Source organism: Suncus etruscus, chromosome 10, assembly GCF_024139225.1.
Source record: "Suncus etruscus isolate mSunEtr1 chromosome 10, mSunEtr1.pri.cur, whole genome shotgun sequence".
Taxonomy (NCBI): domain Eukaryota; kingdom Metazoa; phylum Chordata; class Mammalia; order Eulipotyphla; family Soricidae; genus Suncus; species Suncus etruscus.
The window spans coordinates 73,421,956-73,432,355 of NC_064857.1; the positions used below are offsets into that span (position 1 = coordinate 73,421,956).

The 10,400-nt window shown below is 38.9% G+C and overlaps 1 non-coding gene across 1 annotated transcript; it reads right to left on the reverse strand.

The window, feature by feature from the left end:
* Positions 1 to 6,535: 6,535 nt before the first annotated feature.
* On the reverse strand, positions 6,536 to 6,665 carry LOC126021071 (small nucleolar RNA SNORA22). The gene has a single exon (XR_007499685.1). It is a non-coding gene; the product is annotated as a small nucleolar RNA SNORA22 (small nucleolar RNA).
* Positions 6,666 to 10,400: the final 3,735 nt, after the last annotated feature.

A 10,400-nucleotide genomic window follows, 5' to 3' on the forward strand; every position in this document is an offset into this window, starting at 1 on the left:
TTCTTCCTGGGTCTCCGGGACTCCAATGATTCTTAAGTTGTTTCTGTTGATCTTATCATAGACTTCTATTTTCGTCTGTTCCCATTCTTTGACTAATTTTTCCATTGTCTGCTCATTTGCTTTAAGTTTTTTGTCCAATCTCTCCTGCTGTATGGAATTGTTATGTATCTCATCTTCCACAGCACCAAGTCTATTCTCAGCTTCTGATACCCTGTCCCAGAGCTTATCCATTTTGTCATTCACTTCGTTTACTGACTTTTTCAGTCCTGTTAGTTGACATGTTATTTCAGTTTGGAGTTTTGTCATTTCTGCCTTCATATTTTCTTGGTTCTTATTAGTGTTCTGTTCAACTCGATCCATGGTTTCTTGGAGTCTGTTGAGCACCTTCCATATTGCTAGTCTAAAGTCCTTATCTGAGAGGTTGATTAGTTGTTCAGTCATTATCTGGTCCTCAGAATTGTCATCTTCATTCTCTATGTCTGATGCTGGCCTGCGTTGTTTCCCCATTGTCACACTTGTATTGTGGGTTTTTCTACATGTTGTGGTGGTATTCATTGTCTATATGATGTAGGCAGCACACTCCTCTGGCTCCTCCCTTTCTGGATGGGCTGACTTGCCTCTAAGGGAGGGGAGTCCTCCGTGGATGAAGCCTCACACTGGGTCAAATCTTAGGCCCGAGCATGCAACAGAGAAGACAGTCCAGAGAGAAATGTTTGCTTCTGTGATATAGCGCCGTTCTTAGTGTGATTTTTCCTTCTTGTTGCAATGGAGTTCTTTCCTTAGAAAGAGTGCACGGCCGCGTAGCGAAGCGGAGCGGCCGTGCTCCTCTGAGCCTCTTTTTGCCCCACTCGCAAGAGTTTCACGCAAGAGGACAGTAGACAGACATAGACAGGTCACACTCACAGTCTTTCACAGCTGAGCCCCACTGGGCCGGTGTACTTTCGCGGATTTTCCCCGCCTGGTGTCACACACAGGGAGCCAGCTTTTACAAAGGTTAGCCGGTTTTTTCCAAACTGAAATTTCATGTCAAATAACAGATCTGAAAAACTCAGTAGATAAATTGAAGAAAAACATGGTTGAGAATTCCCACGGGTTAACAGCAGCAGAGGATAGAATTAGTACACTGGAAGATGAGATGAATAACAATTCCATACAGCAGAAGAAATTGGAAAAAAGCCTTAAAGCAAATGATCAAACAATGGAAAAATTACTCAAAGAATGGGAACAGATGAAAATAGAAGTCTATGATAAGCTCAACAGAAACAACTTAAGAATCACTGGAATCCCAGAGACCAAGGAAGAAAATCTCCAGGAAGAATCAACAGTCAAGAACATCATTAAAGAGAAACTACCAGAGCTAATGAATACATGTGATCAAATCCTGCATGCCCGAAGAGTACCAACTAAAAAAGACCCCAGAAAAAACACCCCAAGACACATCCTAGTTACAATGATGAATCCCACAGATACAGACAGAATTCTGAAAGCATCAAGATCAAAAAGAGAAATTACATTCAAGGGAACATCCTTGAGATTTACTGCAGACTTGTCACTGGAAACACTCAAGGCCAGAAGGTAGTGGTGGGACATAGTGAAAAAACTCAATGAAATAAATGCTTCGCCTAGAATACTGCACCCAGAAAAACTCACTTTTAGGTTTGAAAGAACAATACATGGTTTTACAGACAAACAACAGCTCAGAAACTTTACATGCTCAAAAACATTCTTAAAAGAACAACTGAATGGCCTACTTTAATAAAAGACTGACCAACAGACACACAAAACTTTGATATAAAGATAGCAGCAACTCCCAGGACAATTCTTTCTCTCAATGTCAATGGACTAAATGCACCAGTTAAAAGACACAGAATGGCTAAATGGATCAAAAAACTCAATCCAACCTTCTGCTGCCTACAAGAAATGCACCTGAATAGTCATAACAAACATAGACTCAAAATAAAAGGCTGGAGGAAAATCATCCAAGCAAACAAAACCCATAAAAAAGCTGGAGTGGCCATACTAAAATCAGATGATGCAAACTTTATACTTAGAAAGTTGTAAGGGTCAAAGATGGACATTTTGTATTAATCAAGGGATATGTACATCAGGAAGAAATCACTCTCCTAAACATATATGCACCGAATGAGTGGCCAGCAAAATATTTAATACAATTGTTGACAAATCTGAAAAATAATATCAATAACAACACGATAATTGTGGGAGACCTCAACACGACATTGTCAACACTTGACAGGTCAACCAGACTAAAACCCAACAAGAATATACTAGACCTGAAAAGAGAAATGGAAGAAAGAGGTTTAGTAGATATATGCAGGACACTCCAACCCCAGAAGCCTGGATATACAGTCTTCTCTAATGTACATGGGACATTCTCCAGGATAGACTACATGTTAGCACATAAAACATACCTCCATAATATCAAGAGGATAGAAATTTTGCAGGCTACTTTTGCTGATCACAAGGCCCTGAAATTATATGTGAACTACAAATGGGCACAAAAGATAAACTTTAACACCTGGAAGTTAAACAGCCTAATACTGAATTACCAGTGGGTCCAAGATGAAATCAAAGAGGAAATCAAAACCTTCCTAGAAACAAATGACAATGAGACACAAACTATCAGAACCTATGGGACACAGCAAAAGCAGTACTGAGAGGAAAATTTATAGCCTTGCAAGCACAAGGAAAGCAGAAGTAGCATACCTGAATAGCTTAATGAAGCAGCTCATAAAATTAGAAAGTACTAAACAAAAGGACCCAAAAATAGGGAGACAGAAGGAAATAACAAAGCTGAGAGCAGAATCAATAAAGTAGAAACCCGAAAAACAATCCAAAAGATCAATGAAAGCAGAAAGTGGTTCTTTGAAAAAATAAACAAGATTGATAGACCACTGGCAAAACTAACAAAGAAAGAGGGAGAGAAACTTGATAACTTGTATTAGGAATGAAAAAGAAGAGATTACTACTGATATGGTAGAGATCCAAAGAGTAATCAGAAACTACTTTGAGAAACTCTATGCCACTAAAAATGAAAACCTGGAAGAAATGGATGAATTTTTGGACTCTTATAATCTTCCACGGTTGAATGAAGAGGATATAGCATATCTAAATGCGGGGTCCTGAAGCCCCCCAGGGGGGCCCGGCCAGCAGGAATTAGCTGGGAAGACTTCTCAGACAACCGCACTCCTATTTTGCTGGGTAGAAGCACAACCACACTGTAAAAAATCTGAGAGAGGTTAATAATAAAGACCCAAGGCAATGTCTCACTGCTCAAGGGCGTTTATTGAGGTCCAGCACCTCTTTAAATAGGGAAGGTGAAGGAGGCAGGCAAAAGGCAATGTCAATCATTCTTTTGGCATGAAAATTACTTCATTATTCCAAATAAGGCAAGTGGGCAATACTTCTTGCAGTATCCATGGAAACATCTTGTGACCTTCTAGCTGCATTTCTAAACTTTTAACAGATATAAGGTGGGGGCAATGTTCTTACAGAAATAATTTTGTACAGACAATGTAACATATACACAATAATGAATGTCTTGTTAACTCAGGGATATGGTTAAGGGAGTAAGGCCTCTTTTCTGGGAATGGTACTGGGCTGTGTTGCTCTCCTCCGGGCTAAAAGATTAATTATACTTTGCAGCTGCATTTTCCTTTCTCTTTGGCCCAAGAACTTACAGCAAGACTGCATGTAGCCTTTAGGTGAAAGGCTGGATTATGGCAGAAAGAATAGCAAAATGGCCTCAAACAAGTCAGTCCCCAACATCTCCCCCTTTCTCTTCTAATAAAAGAAGGAAAGTCGTGAGCGGGTGGAAGAACCGTGTCTTAGGCTACAAGGTTTGACCAGGTCGGACACGGCCAAAGCCGCATTTAAAAGGTGGCTACAAGCGCCGTGGGTGTGCACAGAGATCCGAATTATGTGTTGTAGCCTTTTAGGGCCGTGTCCTAACTGGGACCTTGCTAATCCCGTCGTAGGTATCTCCACAGCCGAGAGCACAAGTACCGGAGCGAGCTCCGTTTGTTAGCTATGCGCTCTATCTCCTGAAAACTTAGTGGCTGGAAGGGCGGCTTGGTGACTAAAGCCAAGTTTTCACAGGAGTCACGCGGGGTTAGACGCTGGTAGTTAACCTGAATAGAGGTTTTTGCCTTTTCATCTACCTGGTTTTTAATAAAGGCAGTAATTTTGCGGAAAATCCATGGGCCAAGAGAAAAGAGCAGCATGAGGCTAATAAGAGGGCCCAAAATAGTGGACAGTAATGTATGTATCCAAGGAGAAGAGAAAAACCAACCCTGTTACTAACCTTGTTCTTGGTCAAAACGTTTCTGGAACTTCTTCATACCGTTACCAATACGTAGAACACTATCCCTAACTAATCCAGATTTGTCTTTGAAAATACAACATTGTTCCTTAAGGGCTACACAGACTCCCCCCTCTTACATAAGGGCAAAATATAGAGCACGACGATTTTGAAGAACTATCATAATATGGGTCTGTGAGGGCTAGAGCAGAGGCATTTATAATATTTAAAATAACTTGAGAGGAGGAGGATGGGCCAGAAGGCAGAGTTCGTAGCTCACAACTTGCCCAATAGTGAGTTAATGACGTTGAGGCTGAACTTTCCAGAGAAGAAGTTTAGAGTCATTGGTGTAGATAGGAGGTTTAAACGTTGTGATGCTTTCATAAAACGGCGAAACTGGTGAATTGCAGATTGAACAGTGTTTATAGCTGGTGTTGGAGAGTGCTTGGGCAGAGGCATTGACCATTTGCAGGATGAGGTTCAAGGTGGAAACCGGACTAACAGGTTTGATGGTTAATGTAGGCTTTAACAAAGCTAAAACATAATAATTATGATAAGCAAGAAACATTTCAGTAACAATATGGGGAGAAAATTCAGTGGAGCAAACAAAATAAGTGGAGTTGGGGGCTTCAATGAAGATGGAAGAGTTGTTAACAATAATGGTTTGATTGCAAATGTCTGATTGTTGAACAGGGGGGCACATATATGGTTTGAGTAAGCAAAGTTCCACGACCGTGACTTGTTTACAATGGAGGTTGTTGGTGGCAATGGTGGGCATTCAAGGCAGCTAGGCAGAGTGCTCAATTCAGCATTGTCAAAGGTGGAGTCAGTTAGAAACAGGTTTGCAGGAATGGCGGCTAGCAGGAGGTTTATAAGAAAACAGCTTGGCAGAAGGCAAAATGGTTACTTCATATAAAAATTAAGAATTTGCAGAAAACATTAGCAATTTACATTACACTAGTTATTTTTGAATACCACGGGAATGTTATTTGACCTCTGTTAGACTTTGGCATAAAAGAAAATTTATAATTAACAATTGCTAATTAAAAAAAATTTTTTAACTGAATATAAAGGATTTTTCTTAAACTTTTAGTTATTATGTTAAAGCTGGATGCTATTTTTTAGCTATAAATACATATTATATAGGCTTGAACTTACACATAGCAGGAAAGCCAGGTGACTGCAAAGTCCAGAAATTCTCCAGGGAAAAGTTATCCCCGATGGCCATTGAGAAATCTGGGGTTTGCCATTCTCCACACCCTCCGCCATGTTTTTAGAAGGACAAAGCTAGCTTAATACATAATTTTTAACACATGATTTTTAGTTGTAAGATGCCAGTCTGTGAACTGACCAGACTGAACTAGGTTGAAAAAATTAATTGAAATTTAAAAAATGGATAAGGCTTTAAAAATTGTATTATTATAAAATGTAGAGATAACAAATAAACAGACAAAACAAAACAACACTAAACACAACATTTTACACTTGTGGCCACTTTCATTCATCACAACAGACACATAAACAGACAAAAGGATTGATTTAAGACTTATTTATAAAAAATTGACAAGCGCTTTTAAATATTTAGCTAGCATGTTTGTGAGAAGAAAAAAAATTTTGTAGAAAAACTTTTTTAGTTTTGAGAAGTACTTAATGTAGATGGAGTGGAACTTTGCTGAAAATAAATTTTAAGGTTTAGATTTAACACAAAACATTTTTAAAACAATTTTAATTTGAAGTTTAAAACATTAAGTAAAATGGTTAATGAGCACTGTAGAAGGAGTCTTCACTCTGAAGTATGAAATCATTTGCTGTAAATGAATAGGTTTTCTTTAAATTGGTTTTGCAGTAGAACAGTAAGACAGCTGCAATAAAGTGTTAAAATTTTTATGATTAAACACAATAGCATGAACTATGATTATTAAAGGTATAAAAACTGATTTTAAAAAACAAACAACTGTTTTTACTATGAAGACTTTAAGTGAATAATTTGTAAAAAATATTATATACCAAATTAACTAAATGCTTAGATTATTATAAAATATAGTTAAAGACATCTGATGTATTTACACACCTAGAACTTAAGACTAAAATTATATTTAATACTAGTTAATTTGCTTATAAAGTTTAGTTACTTTTATATATTCTTATAAAATTATATATAATATATTTTTTCATTTATATTATTTTTTCACTGCGACACAAATATACAGATTTATATAATGTGCTGATATTTTGAATGCACTTAAAATAATAGTTTTTTTAATGCAGAAATAAAGAACAACTATTGCTGTAGCACAAAGTTAAAACTAAGGGTACTATAAAGCACACCTAGGTGTTCACTGTGCATTAAATTAACTATATTGTTTAAAAAGGCTAACCACATTATTTTTCACATAATTTTGTAAATACTTTAAAAATTAAAATAAAACTTTTAATAGAAATATAAGATTTAAATTTAACACTTTTGTGTTCGTTTGGATTTTAAAACACAAAGAAGTTTTTCTTTTACTAATATTTTGTTATCTGTAAAGTGACAGAATTATGACCTTGCTCTAAAATTTTCTGAGAGGCATGAAAAAAAAAAGTTTATTGCTCTTATTTTCCTGTTGCTTTTTAATGTTTTAATAATTACTTTACACTACTTAATGCACTAAACTTAATAACACATATGTGACGAAGTATAGGGCTGACAAGGTGAATCAGAGTTTTTTACTGATAACTCGGGGAGGGGCTAGCACAGTTAACAGCAGGAAGGCTAGAGGCAAATTATTTACAGTCCGCAGGGTGTAATGATATATAGGGGAAAAAAAGCAATCTTTTAAGATTAATTACTAATTTATTGGAATTAGAGGGAATGGCAACTGAAGAGGGGAGTCTGGGTTGCAAAAGCACCATGGGGATCATGGTTTTATTAATTGATTTGAGAATATGCAAGAGATGCCACTTTTCAGATTTCTTTTGAATAACAAAGATTGGGTATTTCAAGGTGAATTGGAAGGCTTAAAGTGGGAGTGGCAGGGTTTGAGCTGGCTGTTTTTCAAGGCTGGCAGGAAAGAGGCTGAAGGAGGCTGAGGGCTAGTTTGAACAAAATGTACTGAGAAAAGGGTACATTAGGCTTAGAAGTTTTAACAGCAAAGTGTAGATATCGCAAGGTTTTATGGCTTAGCAGATGATACTTTGTAATTATCCTGCTTACTGTGCCCTTAGAATTTTTTGTAGGCACTGCAGCAGTTTCTGTTTTATGGCACTTAGCCTCACTTTCATTAGTTTGTCTCTTTGAGTTCTCAAGAGGGGGGGCCTGGCCGTGGAATTCAGTGGGCAGAGGACAGACAACTATAGATTTAGGAGGGGGGGGAAACGCCTGAAAGGCAGAAACCTGTGAATTAAGAGAAGCAGCCTGTTTTGAAGGCTTAAGATTTGTTTAAGATTTTCAATTTGGCCAAGTAGTTTTATATCTATAGCTTTAAGAGGGGGAGCGGTGAGAGGAGGGAATGTGCCATGGTTAGGGACTGAGCGTTCTCCACGGTGGAGGCTGCTGAGCAGGCGGGGGAAGACTTTCTCCATTAGGGAGAAAGACAGGAAAGGTAGCGCTGGTTTTTGAGCCAAGAGCATTATCAAGTTTGTTAGAGAGGTGAGAGACCATGGATGTAATTGTGGTGAGTTGGGAACTCAAGTCAGAAAAGGGGGGGGGAGGGAGAAAGCAGCAACAGTTTGTTGCCGGTGTGGGGGAGCTGCTGGAATGCTGGCTTTGGGGAGCGACTTCCAGGCACGGAGGGCAGCAAGAGCCATGTTGGCAAGCTGGGACCTGGAAAGTGTGTGCTGTACCTTTAAGGTATGAAAAGAGGCGAGGCCAGCTATAAGAGCTTAGAGATTAGGATTCCTGCCTATTTGCAGGGGCTTTGCAATGGAAAAAAAAAAAGTTAACTTCTCAAGAGACAAAGAGTTCAGCTTTTAGATTCTAAGCAGGAGAGCGTGTAAGGGGCTTGGGGGCCATAGGAGGTTACGGCTTGAAATGGCTCTTTGAGGCTTTTCCAATTAAAGGCTTTGTATTGTTGCAATTGCTGGCTAAGGAGGGGAGGGTGGTGAGGGGAGTAAAGGTTTTGGTGGAACAGGGACGGGGCTGAAGCTAGGGAAGTGAAGGGCTGTTTAGAGACAGAATTAGAACGAGACGGAGTCCTGGAACACTCACGGGAGACTTGTTGTACATGAGATTCAACGGCATGGATGATGTCTTTGGCGGTTCCGGCATTTTTAGTTACAATGATATCTCTTAACAGGCTCCAATATTGGAACATAATTTTTTCCTTCTGTGAATCATCATTATTTACAAAATAATCACTCATTTCATGTCCTACTTTGTCCCAAGTGGACGCAACAATTTCTGGACAGGTAATAATAAACCAATGACATACATTATGAATAAACATAAGAAAATTACAAATATTCTTTTTGGTAACCTCTACATGTCTGGCTTTCAACTCAGACTGTATATATTTAATGAATTTAAGTTCAGTACTCAACGAAACACCCATGGAAGTGAAGCCAACGGGCGAAGCCCCAAGAGCCAATCAGGGGCGGTGATCAGAACGACTGAAAAAACTGCAGTTTAAATTTTTGATTAAGGCTAACTCGTTTCAACGCCTACCCTGATGAGGTATATCCTGCGATTTACGAAACAGCTCCGGACTCGCCGACCCGTAGTCGTTTGGAGTGTGGCGGTGGTCTTCGAGCCCAGCGTTGGGCGCCAAAATGCGGGGTCCTGAAGCCCCCCAGGGGGGCCCGGCCAGCAGGAATTAGCTGGGAAGACTTCTCAGACAACCGCACTCCTATTTTGCTGGGTAGAAGCACAACCACACTGTAAAAAATCTGAGAGAGGTTAATAATAAAGACCCAAGGCAATGTCTCACTGCTCAAGGGCGTTTATTGAGGTCCAGCACCTCTTTAAATAGGGAAGGTGAAGGAGGCAGGCAAAAGGCAATGTCAATCATTCTTTTGGCATGAAAATTACTTCATTATTCCAAATAAGGCAAGTGGGCAATACTTCTTGCAGTATCCATGGAAACATCTTGTGACCTTCTAGCTGCATTTCTAAACTTTTAACAGATATAAGGTGGGGGCAATGTTCTTACAGAAATAATTTTGTACAGACAATGTAACATATACACAATAATGAATGTCTTGTTAACTCAGGGATATGGTTAAGGGAGTAAGGCCTCTTTTCTGGGAATGGTACTGGGCTGTGTTGCTCTCCTCCGGGCTAAAAGATTAATTATACTTTGCAGCTGCATTTTCCTTTCTCTTTGGCCCAAGAACTTACAGCAAGACTGCATGTAGCCTTTAGGTGAAAGGCTGGATTATGGCAGAAAGAATAGCAAAATGGCCTCAAACAAGTCAGTCCCCAACATCTAAACACACCCATAACTATTGAGTAAATTAATACAGTAATCAAATGTCTGCCCAAAAACAAAAGTCCAGGCCCAGATGGATTCACTAATGAATTCTTTCAAACCTTTCAAAAGGAACTTCTACCAATCCTGGCAAGACTCTTTCATGAAATTGAAAAAACAGGAACACTTCCAAATAGCTTTTATGAAGCCAATATCACCTTGATACCTAAACCTAAAGACAGAGATGCTACGAAAAAAGAAAATTACAGACCAATATCGCTCATGAATGCCGATGCAAAGATCCTCAACAAAATCCTGGCAAATAGGATTCAATGCCTCATTAAGTAGATCATCCACTATGATCAAGTAGGTTTCATCCCAGGAATGCAAGAATGGTTTAACATCCATAAATCTATTAGCATAATACACAACATCAACTACAAGAAAAATAGAAATCACATGATCATATCAGTAGACGCAGAGAAAGCATTTGATAAGGTCCAACACTCATTCTTGATCAAAACTCTCAGCAAGATAGGAATGGAAGAAACCTTTATCAATATAGTTAAGGCCATCTACCACAAGCCAGAGGCAAATATTATCCTCAATGGAGAAAAACTGAAAGCCTTTCCTCTAAATTCTGGCACAAGACAAGGCTGTTCTCTCTCACCACCCTATTCAACATAGCACTGGAA